Source organism: Rhinoderma darwinii, chromosome 3 (genome assembly GCF_050947455.1).
Source record: "Rhinoderma darwinii isolate aRhiDar2 chromosome 3, aRhiDar2.hap1, whole genome shotgun sequence".
NCBI classification, from domain to species: Eukaryota; Metazoa; Chordata; class Amphibia; order Anura; family Rhinodermatidae; genus Rhinoderma; species Rhinoderma darwinii.
In genome coordinates, this window is record NC_134689.1 from 353,804,815 (window position 1) to 353,819,598 (window position 14,784).

Consider the following 14,784-nt stretch of genomic DNA (forward strand, 5'->3'; position numbering starts at 1 on the left):
GATCACGCTGTGCTGGGAAGGGGAGAAGCTGTATGATACTGATCGGACAGCATCATACAGACAAAAAAATAACACCGCCCACAGAGAAAGAACAGTGTAAGGCTGGGTTCACACGACCTATTTTCAGACGTAAACGAGGCGTATTATGCCTCGTTTTACGTCTGAAAATAGGGCTACAATACGTCGGCAAACATCTGCCCATTCATTTGAATGGGTTTGCCGATGTACTGTGCAGACTCTATATAGGAACTCTGGCCACTTTGTGATAAAAACAACATATATGGTTGAAAACCGCAAGTGTGAACATAACCCAGCGATTTTGCTTTGAAAATTGTTATCTTCTCAAATTTGTTCCATGCATATATGATGTTTACATACTTATGAGGTGATATTATAGACGCATAGAGGTGCTATTATATGTCTCTTTTCCTGGCCAGGAGAAAAATATTTTAAATTGTTGTTGTATAAATTTATATTGCCGGTATTATCTGGATTCATAAATAAAATATTTTGTTACATTTTATCTAACCCAAGAGTGCCTAGCTATATTCCTGGATCATTTTTCTTTATTTTTCTTTTTTAATACTGTGCAGACGACCTGTCATTTACGCGTCGTCGTTTGACAGCCTCGTCCAAAAATGGACGTAAAAAACGCAGCGAAAACGGCGCGAAAAATGCGAGTTGCTCAAAAAACGTCTGAAAATCAGGGGCTGTTTCCCTTGAAAACAGCTCTGTATTTTCAGACGTTTTTGGTCACTACGTGTGCACATACCCTCAGGGTATGTTCACACGCAGTAGCAAAATACGTCTGAAGTTACGGAGCTGTTTTTGCTTGAAAACAGCTCCTGATTTTCAGACTTTTTTAACTACTCGCATTTTTCGCAGCATATTTTACAGACGTTATTGGAGCTGTTTTTCAATGGAGTCAATGAAAAATGGCTCCAAAAACTTCCAAAGAAGTGACATGCACTTCTTTGACGCGGGCGTCTTTTTACACGCCGTCTTTTGACAGCGACGCGTAAAATTACACCTCGTGGGAACAGAACATCGTAAAACCCATTGAAAGCAATGGGCAGATGTTTGTAGGCGTATTGGAGCCATTTTTTCAGGTGTAATTCGAGGCGTAAAACGCCCGAATTACTTCTGAAAACAGTGTGTGTGAACATACCCTAACCGTCCCTTTGGTTAGTATAGCCTAACTTGCATATTTTAAAAAAGATGGTATTATCAGCGTGACAGCCCCTATTAGATGAGTTAGGAGATTTGGGCATTATTAAACAAGTGACAGATCCTCTTTAAATATTATCATGAGTGATGAAGTATTAGCGATGCATTATTCAATGTTTAGTGAGGTAAATGTTTTTTTTTCACTTCATCCTATAACTGGCTGAATAATTCAGCTCTTTAATCAGTATAACTTTTCTAGCTCTAAAAGTGCCAATATTCAAAGCACTCATATGGTAGAGACATAAAACCACACTGTAACATCTCTGCAAACTGAGAGTCATGGAAGGGATTCTCTCACTGTGATCTACTACCAGTCAGACTTGATAGAGGGAGGTCCGATCCCCTAGTGTCCAGGTGACAGAAAAGCAGCCCTAGGATAGTTAAAATGGCTGACAATGATACTTGACAGACAGATACTGTTACAGGTGCTGAATGGAGGAGTCTAAATCACAAACAAAATACTGAAAATGACTACAAGGATTCAGAAGCCTTGTCAAATTGGCAAGAGAAAAGATTTCAGTAGGGATTGATGTAATTAATAAATTCTAAATATTTAAAAAAAAAATACAAAATCCAAATTCAAGCCTGCTTTACAGTAATACTTGGATGCTCAGCATGTAAATTTGCCATCCTTAGATTGATACCAGGTTCCAGACACAGTACACTAATACAAAATTTGCATATAACGGGGCATACAATAGTGTCTCCTATTGTGTTTATGTAATAATAGCCGTAGTGAATATAAAGTGTGCCCATAAAGCATATCATACCAAAATATTTATATCTATTTTATTATTCCTTTATTAAAGTGTACCTCCAATTTCATAACGATATAAAACAAATGTTATTATATGATTCCCCATTTAAAGATAACCAAAACATATCCCATATTGTGTAATTCACTTTTTTCCCCCGAGATATGGCGTTTTTTTTCTCTTATACAGCTATTTGTTCAAAACTTTCCACTGCACCAAAGGGGGCGGGCACTTCACTATTCGTACGTCTGCTTGGGAACTGGGCCTAGCGCACAGCTTCCAATGCCACCTAGCGTTCTTTCATAAATGCACTCAGAAGTTTACCCAATGAGCTTGCAGTTTGCTGTGTTTTGGGCAGTGGCCTCCGTGGTTTAAAACTACAGGCTTACATTGTGCCCCCAGAATGCAACTCTACAACCTAGAATCCGTAGCCTACATCTGTGCGAGCTGGATACGGATTCCCCTAGCAACAAGCATACGCTGCACAACTAATAACATATACAGAAGGAGACACAAGCATACGTACAAGAGGCAGAAGCTGAAGGTCGCTAGTATTTCGGTAAAGAAGATACATTGAGAAGATAGTTAGAATCATGAAATGAAACAATTTATGCAAACTTTATTCATTTTACAGGTACACTTTAAACAAAACTCATAAAGTATAAATAGTCGTAATTCATACACATTGTGCAGCATGCCCAAAATCACCAGAAAACCCCATTTCAATAATAATACAAAAGTTTGAATGTTCTTGCCTTTAAGTCATGTTCATGTATACTGTGTTGCATTGTATTGTACGCTGCATATTTAATGTAATCCAATGCATTTCATGTTCACCCGCTATGTTATTTATGGCCACTAGATGCTATTATAGTACAAAAGACTATAAAAATAGCTGAGAATCAGGAAGCGTGTGGTGTGTGTGGCTGAGACCATATGGGATACCTGGGGAGTCCGTGTAGCTGGAATAATATACTGTCGACCCCAGGGAGCTGGCTCGAGTATTCGCCAGCCAGAGTGGAAGTACATACTGCTGTGTGCAGTGGACCAATAGCCGCCAGGTATCTGCGGTGGGAGTCAGTCGGGTCTTGAGTGTGACGCATTCGGAGATGACAGAGTCCTGTGTGAGAGTCTTGCCTGAGGGAGGCAACTGGTAAAAAGAGTAGCTGCGGCCCTTTTCTTAGGATTCTGGTCAGAGAGGCCGTGGAAAGCTAAGAAGGCTGGAAACTGTAGTGAAGCCAAGCTGGGCTGGGACTGCTGTGAGTGTGAATGCCAGGCATGGCGCAACCTGCAACTTACAGAAAGGAGTAACCGCCAGAGACCGTTAACTTATTAGCTAAGTAGCGAGTCACTATCTCAGCATTAGACAAACAAACCATTGCTTGTGCTGCAAGTAAAGACCACTTTCAAGTACCATCACGGCATCCCACCAGTTTTAAGCATATTTTTAGAAGTTCAATATTTGTACTACTTCTAGTTTAGAATTTTAAAAGGCAGTGAATGAAAGTGAAAATAAAAAAAGTTCTGACATGTTAACCTAATATTCAGTAATAAACAAGATCTTTTCATTGGGAATTGTAAATGGAATTACAGGAAAATGGTCTACTGATATATAATAATAGCACTAATAATTAGAAATATATTTTTACATGGAAAATAAAAAAGATAGAGATAATATATACATATACTGTAATGGTCTTTGTACAGGTGGCCTCTTGTGATGATGTTTCGTCACAAGTGACCGTTGCAGCAGACACATCTGATGAAACATCATCACAGGAGGCCGGCTGCATAGAGACCAGCCAGGGGAAGTACGGATGTGTTTCTATAAGAATGCAAGGAGAGGCAAGTATAATATATTTTTTTCGCAGTGGTAAATCTGCCTGCAAACCGCGGGAGAGTATATTCATGTGGATTTTTCTGTGGTTTCCAGGTCAGATACACTGCAGAATTTTACACAGCGCATATGACCTGTGTAAACATACCCTTATCAATTACTGAATTTGCTGCCGCTTCTGTTTTTGTGTCCCCTTGACAACACTTCCTGGCTGATGCTCAGATGGTTAGTTGCTGTCATAGGATAATTGTGAAGATCCAAATCTTGAATGGTGGCAGTTAGGATGCACACAGACTTGAATGGAAATAACATTGTTAATTTGCCATAGATAATTTGGCTAAGTTATAAGATACTCTCTTTAGGGGTTATCTGAAGAGAAAACTCATGTTTAAATACTCTATTAGGGAATTTGGAGATAGAAGACGGGTGTCCCCTGTTCACAACCCTCATCTATTAGACAGAGTAGAGTGGCTACAAAGAGTGTCTTTCACTGGAGGACCTGACATGTCTACAAGGACAGTTCATTAATTTCAATAGGATCTGTGTAATACTTTATTTGCCCTGTGGCGGCACTGCAGAGAAACGGAAAACTTCCTGACCCATAGATTATCGTAGATCACTGAGAGTCACAGTAGAAGAAATCCTGTGGAAACCACTTTTATAAATGCTAATGGGACTTTCAAATTGAAATTATAGGAGTATATATTAAAAGTTCATTTTAAAGAGTTGAAGGGGTTGTCTGACAAATATCTAAATGTATTATCTTTCTTTTCTCAAATGAGTAAACAATTGTAATATACTTTCTTTTGCAAACATGCATGGATCGCCATGGGGATTAATAACCTGCGATCTGTGTAAATTTGGAAAAGAAAATATATTGCAATGTTTATTCATTTCAGAAAAGAAAAATAATAAATTGTTTTTGTTTTCGTTGAGCAACCACTTTAACCCCTAAATGACCAGCCTATTTTAGACCTTAATGACGAAGCCATTTTTTACGTTTTTCTATCGTCTCATTCAAACAGCTATAGCCTTTTCATTTTTGCATCGACATAGCTGTATAAGGTCTTGTTTTTTGCGGGACAAGTTGTAATTTTTAATAGCACCATTTTGGGGTACATAGAATTTATTGATTAACTTTTATTACATTTTTTTTGGAGGGAATAGAAAAAAAAACAGCAATTTCGCCAATCTTTTTTGCGTCCTAAATTTACGCCATTTACCGTGTGGTATAAATAACACAATACCTTTATTCAGTGGGTTGTTGCGATTGCAACTATACCAAATTTGTATCGTTTTTGTATGTTTTACTACTATTACACAGTGAAAACACTTTTTTTCAAAATTGTTTGTTTTTGTGTCTCCATATTTGAAGAGCTGTAACGGTTTTATTTTTTCGCCGATGCAATTGTAGGAGGGTTTTTTTTTGCGGGACGACTTGTAGTTTTTATCGGTACCATTTTGGAGTAGATGCGACTTTTTGATCACTTTTTATCACATTTGTTTTAAGGCTGGATTCAAAGAAAACAGCAATTTTGCATGGTTTTTTATTTTATTTTTTATGACGTTCACCGTGCGGGTAAAATGATGTAATAACTTTATAGTCAGGGTCGTTACGGTAGCGGCGATACCAAATATGTGTAACTTTTTTACTTTATTTTGTTTGTTAATAATAAAGCAGTTTGTAAGGGGGAAAAGTGGGTTTTTAATTTTTTTTTAAACTTTTTTTACTAGTCCCACTAGGGGACTTCACTATGCGATTATCCGATCGCATTTATAATACACAGCAATACTTCTGTATTGCAGTGTATTATGCCTGTCCGTGTAAAACGAACAGGCATCTGCTAGGTCATGCCAGAGGCATGATCTAGCAGGCATTCACGACAGGCAGACCTGGGGGCCTTTATTAGGCCCCCGGCTGCCATCGGAGACACAGACACTCGGCGATCTTATCGCCGGGTGTCAGTGAGATGAGAGGGAGCTCCCTCCCTCTCTCCAAAACCACTCAGATGTGGTGCACGCTATTCAGCACCGCATCTGAAAGGTTAAACGGGTGAGATCGATACTAATATCGATCTCACCCGGTCGAGCAGGGATGTCCCCAGCCCTCAGCTACCTCTGGCAGCTGAGAGCAGGGAGATTTGACAGCTCCCTGCTCTGTTTACTTATTCCGATGCAGCGACGTAAAAAGTCTATTGCATCGGAATAAGACCCGTTAGTGACCGGAGTAAAAACACTATGGGCCGGTCACTAACGGGTTAAGTGTTACCGTAGCACAGGTTTTTTCGTTTGTTTATATCAATATTTTTGTATGATGTATTTATTCCTGAAAGCTTGAATTGTTCGTGACCAGGCTCTGCATAGCTCCATTACAGAAGAGTCAATGATGCTTTCAAATGGCGATGAGTAATGAGATCATCAGGTCTCTTTAGTTAAAGGGGTATTCCTAACTCAAACATTTATGACATATCCACAGGTCCCACACCTATTTCCAAAACTGGGGTCACTTGACCCCCATATCGTCTGGTGAGGTAGGCGCCGCATTTAGATGGAGAACGAATGGAAAGGTCGCCACAAATGTACACAATACATCCATTTATTCCTTCGGGAGTTATGGAAGCAGCAGCTTATGTGTGGCCAGCTCTCCGATTGGATGGGGCGGCCTGCGGGGTCAGGTAACACCTGTTCTGGAAATAGATGTGAATCCCAGCTCTTGGACCTGTACCCATCAGACATTTATGGCATATCCCATGGATTAGGAATATCCTTTTAACCTTGCCTCCTCACTCAACTCACTGTCAGTTATAATGTTCTCTTTGGTATTGTCAGTGTGAAAGCTGCTTATCTTGGATCAGGCAGTACATTAGAACTGCTATTCTGTCATTATATCTGCTTAGAAGAGTGATATAAAAGCGATAACATTCAGTTTGACTGTAGCCTGTGAAAGGAGAGGCATTTTTGTCCTAGTCTGGCATGTACTCTGTTCAGCTGACGTCTAGACGCTAATAAAAAAAACTGCAAAATTCATTCATCTATTGTCATGGAAAGGCACAATGACATAGAAAACAAGCCCTGCCAAAAATGTTTAAAACTTTTTTCACCTAAAAAATAGATTTCAAAGTATTTCACTGATAATGATGGCCCTTTAAGGAATTTATGGTTTATATTCACAGGGTGCATTGTACAAATACTTGAGGATAATAAGAAAACATGGCTGGCTCATATCCACAATGCAGGTTATGACAATCTGTCGCATTGCTATATACTTCTTTTCTTGAGTCAATTACTCAGCGCTCGGCACATAAGTAATTTGGTGTACAGTTCACGAGTCTTTCTACATCTGTTGTCACTTAGCTATAATCATGCTAATCAGTGACCTAATGCTGGTGTTATATGTAAATGCAAAGGAGAACAAACCCTATGAAACTTAACAGCCAGCTGTTTTTTTCTGCAGTGACCGGTAGATTTGTTCTCCAACTTCTTAACAAATTTGTTTTAACATTTAAAGCATGTGGTGTGGGCAGCCCTTAAAAATTACTTGCGGACTCCGTCATTATGCATCATTATGCTATAGAAATCCCAGTGTTAGTCTTTGTATTCATATGCATATGGTTAGATGCCCTCATAGAGGAGTAGTGCTCCCTGTCTTTTTCATTGGGGCACAATGACTCTACTTTGATGTGAAATCCGTGAGCAGTGGGGCTCCATCTTTTGCCTTCTGTGTTCATATATAGTAATAAAAGCAAGAAAAATATAATGGCATGTAACAATAGAACAGCAGGGGAGCCAGGAATATTACTTCAATTACACCACAAGCACATTGAATGCTATTGTTTGCTGGCAGATTAACTAGGAGAATAGTGGATAAGGAAGGAGGGGTACAGCTCGGCTTCAGTTCCTTCTCCTATTTCTTCATTGAAAAAGCTGAAACCCTACTCTGTCTTAGGCAACCTGTGGCTCTATAACTATTATTGAACTACAACCCCCAGCATCCACTTAAAGTTGGGCATTCAAGAAATCTGCAGGTTTCCTAAAACTGTTTTATATTCTCCGTATTGCACATGCTGCAGCCTGTGTTTTTTTTTTATTTATAAATTTGACTATGTTTTTCACTTTTACATTTAGAAAATGGTGGGCCATTGTGTATCTACAGGTTTATACATAGGTAAAATGCTGTAATTGTTTCCACGATGTTAACATAAATTCCAGGAACTTAATTTGCACATTATCATAAAATGTGCCCTATAGGTGGCCATATGCATACCTCCCAACTTTCAAGAATCACAAAGAGGGACAACTGTGGGATTAGAGGCGTATTTTAAGCCACGTCTCTAATCCCACCCATACACACCCGATTCAGCCCACACAGTATCATGCTCCCTTAGTGCCTCCCACACAGTATAATACCAAATAGCTGACCTGGCACAGTATAATGCCCCCATACCTGCCACCTTACAGTATAATGCCAACACATATTCTCCCATGCAGTATAATGCCCATACAGATGCCCCCATGCAGTATAATGTCCAAATTCTGCCATAGAGCATAATGCCCCCCTAGCTGCCCAATACAGTGTAATGCCCCCTTAGCTGCCTCAAGTGCCAGTGCCCTTGATAGTGACACATGTATATAGTGCCCACGTACCTAGCACCACAGTGTCCCCTGTAGATAGTGCCCCTATATAGTTCCACAATGTCCATGTAGATAGTGCCACACCCCCATGTAGATTAGTGCCACACCCCCATTGAGACTCCCTCTAGGAGCGGAATCCCCAGCCAGAGAATTGGCCTGGTATTCCGCTACTAGAGGGAAGCCACTGATGTCACTGTCCATATATGGACAGTAAACGAAAAACAAAGAAGAGGCAGCACTCCAAAGTTCGTATTAAAAATGGAAAAGGTATTTATTCACCCATCAGTGCAAAAAGATAGCAATGTTTCAGCTGCTCCATGCAGCCTTTGTCAAGCAATAATACAACGATCATTTCAGTGCATTTATATAACCCACATTGGGAGGAGTCGACATCACAAATTAGCATATGGTAAAAAGCTTAAAATTTTATAAAAGCATAATCAACTGATCATACCGGTACATCGTGCCAAGATAGTGTAACAACATGTGCATATAGGAACATATCTGAAAATATCAATGAAACAATGAAACATCCATAAGAATACCATCAGTATTCTGCAAAACGTAATTATAAACTTATGTGGAACAGCTGTGGGTTCTCAGGTACATCACTGGCACTCACCCAAAAGCACGGGGATACAACGCAGGTAGGTTCAGTGCGTCACAGTGTTCTACTTCCGGTATCCATGGAGTACAACGGCGCATGCACAAAGGACATCACATGACATACAAATCGGCATACATGATCGGCAGTCAAGTCTATGAGTCTTAGCATCAAACAAGACAGCTGGTAACCATGGTCACAGCGGACAGCGCGTGTGCACAGAAGCATCACAAGGGATACGAAAAAACAAAAACAAAGGTGTGTCTGAGTCTAGCTATTAATAAGAATACTTTGGCCCAACTCCAAATGCTCATACGGAGCAAGGAGTCTAATGTATCAGCAAGATCGGGCAACGAAACGCCACGCCACAAGATGCTACATTATATAGGGCTCTATCAATCCAGATACAAGCAGAGGTAAAATACCAATATATATATACATAAAGAACCTAGCGCAAATGTATCCCTCAGCCTGGGTCAGCGTTCAGTGAGGGGGTCCAATTCAAAGACTGTAAGCAAACCTATAAAAATAGAGAAAAGGTATAATCAAAAAAAGTTGCATGATATTGTAGGAATATCATATAAGTGAAGAACGATGATAATACGAAGAACAAAGAAATCAAGTAAGAACAATATACATAAGACCTCTAATAAAACAATAAAAAAATATTATACATCTTACTACTTAAGGGGATTATATAGAATAATACCACTGCATGGTGACCTAGGGAAAACGAACACATCTCCTATCCCTCAGAATGTACATCCTATTGAAACACCTTCAAATTGTAATCAAAATTGAGTCCATTTGGTTGTAACGTGTTATGTTTATTGATCCATTCTACCTCTCTTCTCTTAAGAAGTCTCTCCCTATCACCACCCCTCCTTGTGTATTGAGCCTAATCCTACATTCATTGGTCGTTTCCCCAACGTATAGTAATTTACTCGGGCACATGAGAACGTAGATGACAAAATCCGACCTACAGGTCAGGTAATGTCTGATTTTATAGATCCTGCCTGTAGTAGGATGCGTAAAGGAATCACCCTTACACATCAGACCACAATTGGCACAACCCAAACACGGGTAACATCCACTAAGAGTGACCAAACTCTGCCTACTGTACCTACCACTACCCTTAGGGCCTATGTCAGTCTTCACCAACTTGTCCTTCAAATGACCTCCTATAAGAAAACAGAGGTGGATTCTTAAATGAAGGGCTATCATAACAATTTCCCAACATTGGCCAATGTCTATGTATCACCTGCATAACACGTGTACTGTGCATATCATAAGTAGTAACACAGGGAATACGTGTTTCCTTTCTAGGAGTGGGAATAATCTCCCCCTGACCCTCACCATTCTTGACTCTAGCCATATGAGATCTAATCAATTTATCAGGATAACCGTGTGAACAAAATTTCTCCCCCATCTCACTCAATCGATCGATTGTAGTGGACTCATCCTCCACAATCCTCTTGATCCTCAACATTTGACTGATGCTGGCTCTCATACCATAATAGACTGTTACGGTCAATATTTTTTTACAAAGAGATCTGTCACTAGACGGTCGTCCCTAAAAAGGACAGTAGTGTCTAAGAATTATATGGACTCAGTGGAACTGACCATGTTAAATTTAATATCCGGGTCCATTCCATTCAGGTCAACAAAAAATGTTTCTAACGAGTTCTGCGAATCGATCCAAATGAGGAATATGTCATCTATGTATCGCCACCACCCCAAAACTTTGGAGAAGTGGTGGGACACATAGATGACAGATTCTTCAAGGTCTGCCATATAAATGTTGGCATAGGTGGGAGCCACATTCGATACCAACGCGGTATCCTTCAACTGCACAAAAAAGTCATCGCCAAATAAAAAGTAATTACAAGTCAAAATAGTTTCTAATAGGCTCAGGGCAAACTCCTTGCATTCAGGAGAGTAATCTGTGTGATCCAAAGCTTTTTTTACACTAAGTAATCCCCTCTCATGGTTAATAGAGTTATATAATGAGGTCACATCAAATGAGAGCAAAATTGCTCCCATAGGTATATAAAGGTCATGAATAGACAAAAAATCAGCAGTGTCCCTGACATAGGACCTAGCTGTCGTAGCTGAACTCCTTCAGAGCTTGTCCAGAAAAATGGCAGAGGGGCTAAAGATCGAATTCCTCTCTGACACAATTGGGCGCCCTGGAGGGTTATGTAAATTCTTATGGATCTTTGGGAGACAATATATGAGGGGAGTAACTGGATATTTAGGTAGTAAAAAATCATGTAACTCCTTATCCACCAAATCTAGTGCATATGCGTTATCCACTAAAAGTTTAAGCTTCCTCATAAATGCAAACTCTGGATCTCTGTTAATTTTTCTATAAACATTAGGATCATACAGCTGTTTCTCCAATTCATTAACATAGAGTTGGCGGTCCATAACAACGATCCCCCCCGCCTTTATCAGCGGGTTTGATGACGAGATCGTCATTATGGACCAACTCCTGTAATGCCACAAATTGTTCACACATTAAATTAGGAAGAATCAAAGGTTCCCCCTCACTCAACACATTTGATTTTAATGTACCAATAATTAACAGAAGCATCGATTATATCAGAATTAACCATCGGTGAAAAATCGCTCTTATTAAAGAGCCCGAAGTTCTTTAAACAATGATAGGGCACTGGTAAAGACATTAAATTAGGTGCAGTCTGTTTCTCATGGAACCATAATTTCAATTTTAGTGATCTAAAAAAAGAATGTAAGTGAATATCCATTTTTTTCTCCATTTCTTTTTCCTATCAATATCCAGTTGACACCAGTCCGTGGTTGAAACTGGACAAAAGGAGAGTCCTTTACCCAATAGGGATATTTGTGTAGGTGACAACGTGCATGAGGATATATTTACCACCAATGATTGTTTCATAATATCTCTCTCTTCTGCGCTCCCAAAAATTTTTGTGGACCTTCCACTCCTTGGTTTTTGACTTTCGATGATGGCGTCTACAACCCCTTCTGGTGCGGCGTTTCTCTACAACACAGCCATCTCTGGTATCTCTAAAAAATCAACCATAGTTGATCTTTTATTCCCATTGTTATTTATTTTTATACTTGTATTATCATTAGCTTGCCAGCCATATACATGTCCAGAGTTGTAATCCACTTGGTCCCGATGCCATTTATGTCTTTTTGCCTCCTCATGTTTGGATTGAAATTTGGTCATCTGTTGTGTTACTCGATCCTTATAGCTGAGTAATTCACTTGGTTCCATGATAGATGTAAGCTTCTGTTCACTCTCATTAGGCTTAACTGTAGTCAGTCCAATTTCCTTCTGTAAGAACTCAATATTGAGAAGGATTATATAAAGAGCATATTTATTGGATAGACCTTCAAAACGGGAACAGAATTCAGCATTAGTGGGGAACAGGTTTGGTCTTAAATGTGACCTTAAGCCACGTGGAATCCGGCTATGTTTGTAGCATTCTGCCAACAAAGCCAGTTGTAGTTTCAAGTTAATCATACGTTTGGATTCATATTCATAGCAGCGTTTGATGTCAATCTTAGAAGGGACGCTCAAAAATGTAGTATCCCCCAAGGTCCCACTCAGGATTCTATCAATATCCTCCATGGTGTAAGCAAACACATTGGGTGAAGATATATCTGTCCTAGTGGACTCCATAATCACAGATGATCAAAAATAATATAGAGTTCTTAGGTGCAATGCTCCAATATGAGTCCAACAATGTCCAAAGAGAGTATGGGCAGCACAGCAGAACATAAACCTCTCGGGTATCAGGGTGCAAGCCTCCAGGGATCCGACTTGTAAATCCCCAAATGTAAACGAAATAGAAAGAAGAGGCAGCACTCCAAAGTTCGGATCAAAAATGGAAAAGGTATTTATTCACACATCAGTGCAAAAAGATAGCAACGTTTCGACTGCTCTATGCAGCCTAAGGCATCATTTAAACGAGCGTAATATACGCGCGTGCGACGCGCGTGCTTTTCACGCGTGTCGTACGCACCTATATTAGACTATGGGGCAGTGCAGACAGTCCGTGAGGTTTGCGCAGCGTGAGTCCACTGCGTAAAACTCACGACATGTTCTATATTCCTGTTTTTTTTGTGAAAACTACGCAGGTCGCACGGTAGGACTTCCGTGCGAACTGCGTGGTACGCGCAACAGCTGTCATTCTCCAAACGGAGTGTCAAAATGATGGCGGCTGCAAGAAAATCTCGCAGCCGCGCATCATACACTGATTACACACGCAGCTGTTAAGTGCCTTTTGCGCACGCAAAACGCACACGCTCGTGTAAATCAGGCCTTAGTCAGGCAATAATACAACTAACATTTCTCTTAACCCCTTAGTGACCACCAATACGCCTTTTTACGTCGGTCACTAATGGGCTTTAGGCTAGGCTGACGCCTTTTCACGTCAGCCTAGTCTAAGTCCTGCACGGGTGTCACGTGCAGGCAGGAGCCGGGGCTCTGCTGTCTGATGACAGCTGAGCTCCTGCTCCAACGCCCGCGATCGAAGTTTACTTCGATCGCGGCCGTTTAACCCGTTAAATGCCGCCGTCAATAGCGACCGCGGCATTTAACTTTGTTTACAGAGGGAGTGAGCTCCCTCTGTCACCCATTGGCGGCCCGCGAATGCAATCGCGGGTCTCCGATGGGGTGTCATGGCAGCCGGGGGCCTGATAAAAGCCCCCAGGTCTGCCCTGGACATATGCCTGTTAGGACGCGCCGGAGGCACGTCCTAACAGATTGCCTGTCAGATTTACACTGACAGGCAATAATTCTCTGGTATACTAGTGGGACTAATAAAATAAGTCATCAAAGTGAAATAAAGATTATTAATAAAAAGTACAGTAAAAAAATAAATAAAACCATTTTTTTCCATAAAAAGTGGTTTTATTTAGTAAAAGTGTAAAAAAAAAAAAAAACGACACATGTGGTTTCGCCGTGACCGTAATGACTCCATTAATAAAGTTAATATGTCATTTAAACCGCAAAGTGAACACCGTAAAAATAAAAACGCAAAAAACCATGGCGAAATTGCGATTTTTTTCCATTGCCCCCCAAAAAAGTCATAATAAAAATGAATCAATAAGTCTCATGCACCCCAAAACAGTACCATTCAAAACTACGTCTTGTCCCGCAGAAAACAAGCCCAAAAAATCACTACATTGATGGAAAAATAAAAAAATTACAGCTCTTGGAATGCGACGATGCAAAAACAAATAATTTTAGTTCAAAAGTGTTTTTATTGTGCAAAAGTCGTAAAACATAAAAAAAACTCTACATATGTGGTATCGCCGTAATCGTACCGACCCATAGAATAAAGGTAACATGTTATTTACGTCGCATAGTGAACGGCGTCAATTTAAAAACGCATAGAACAATGGCAGAATTTCCGTTTTTTTTTATAATCCCCCCCCAAAAAGGTTAATAAAAGTTAATATAAAAATTATATGTACCCAAAAATGGTGCTATTAAAAAGCACAACTAATCCCGCAAAAAACAAGTCCTCATACAGCTATGTAGACGGAAAAATAAAAAAGTTATAGCTCTTTGAATGCGACTATAGAAAAACAAATAAAATAGCTTGGTCATTAGGGCCTAAAATGGGCTGGTCAGAGATGTATAATATTTTTTTATTGTTTTATTAGGGGTCTTATGTATATTGTTCTCACTTGATTTCTTTGTTCTTTGTATTATCATCGTTCTTCACTTATAT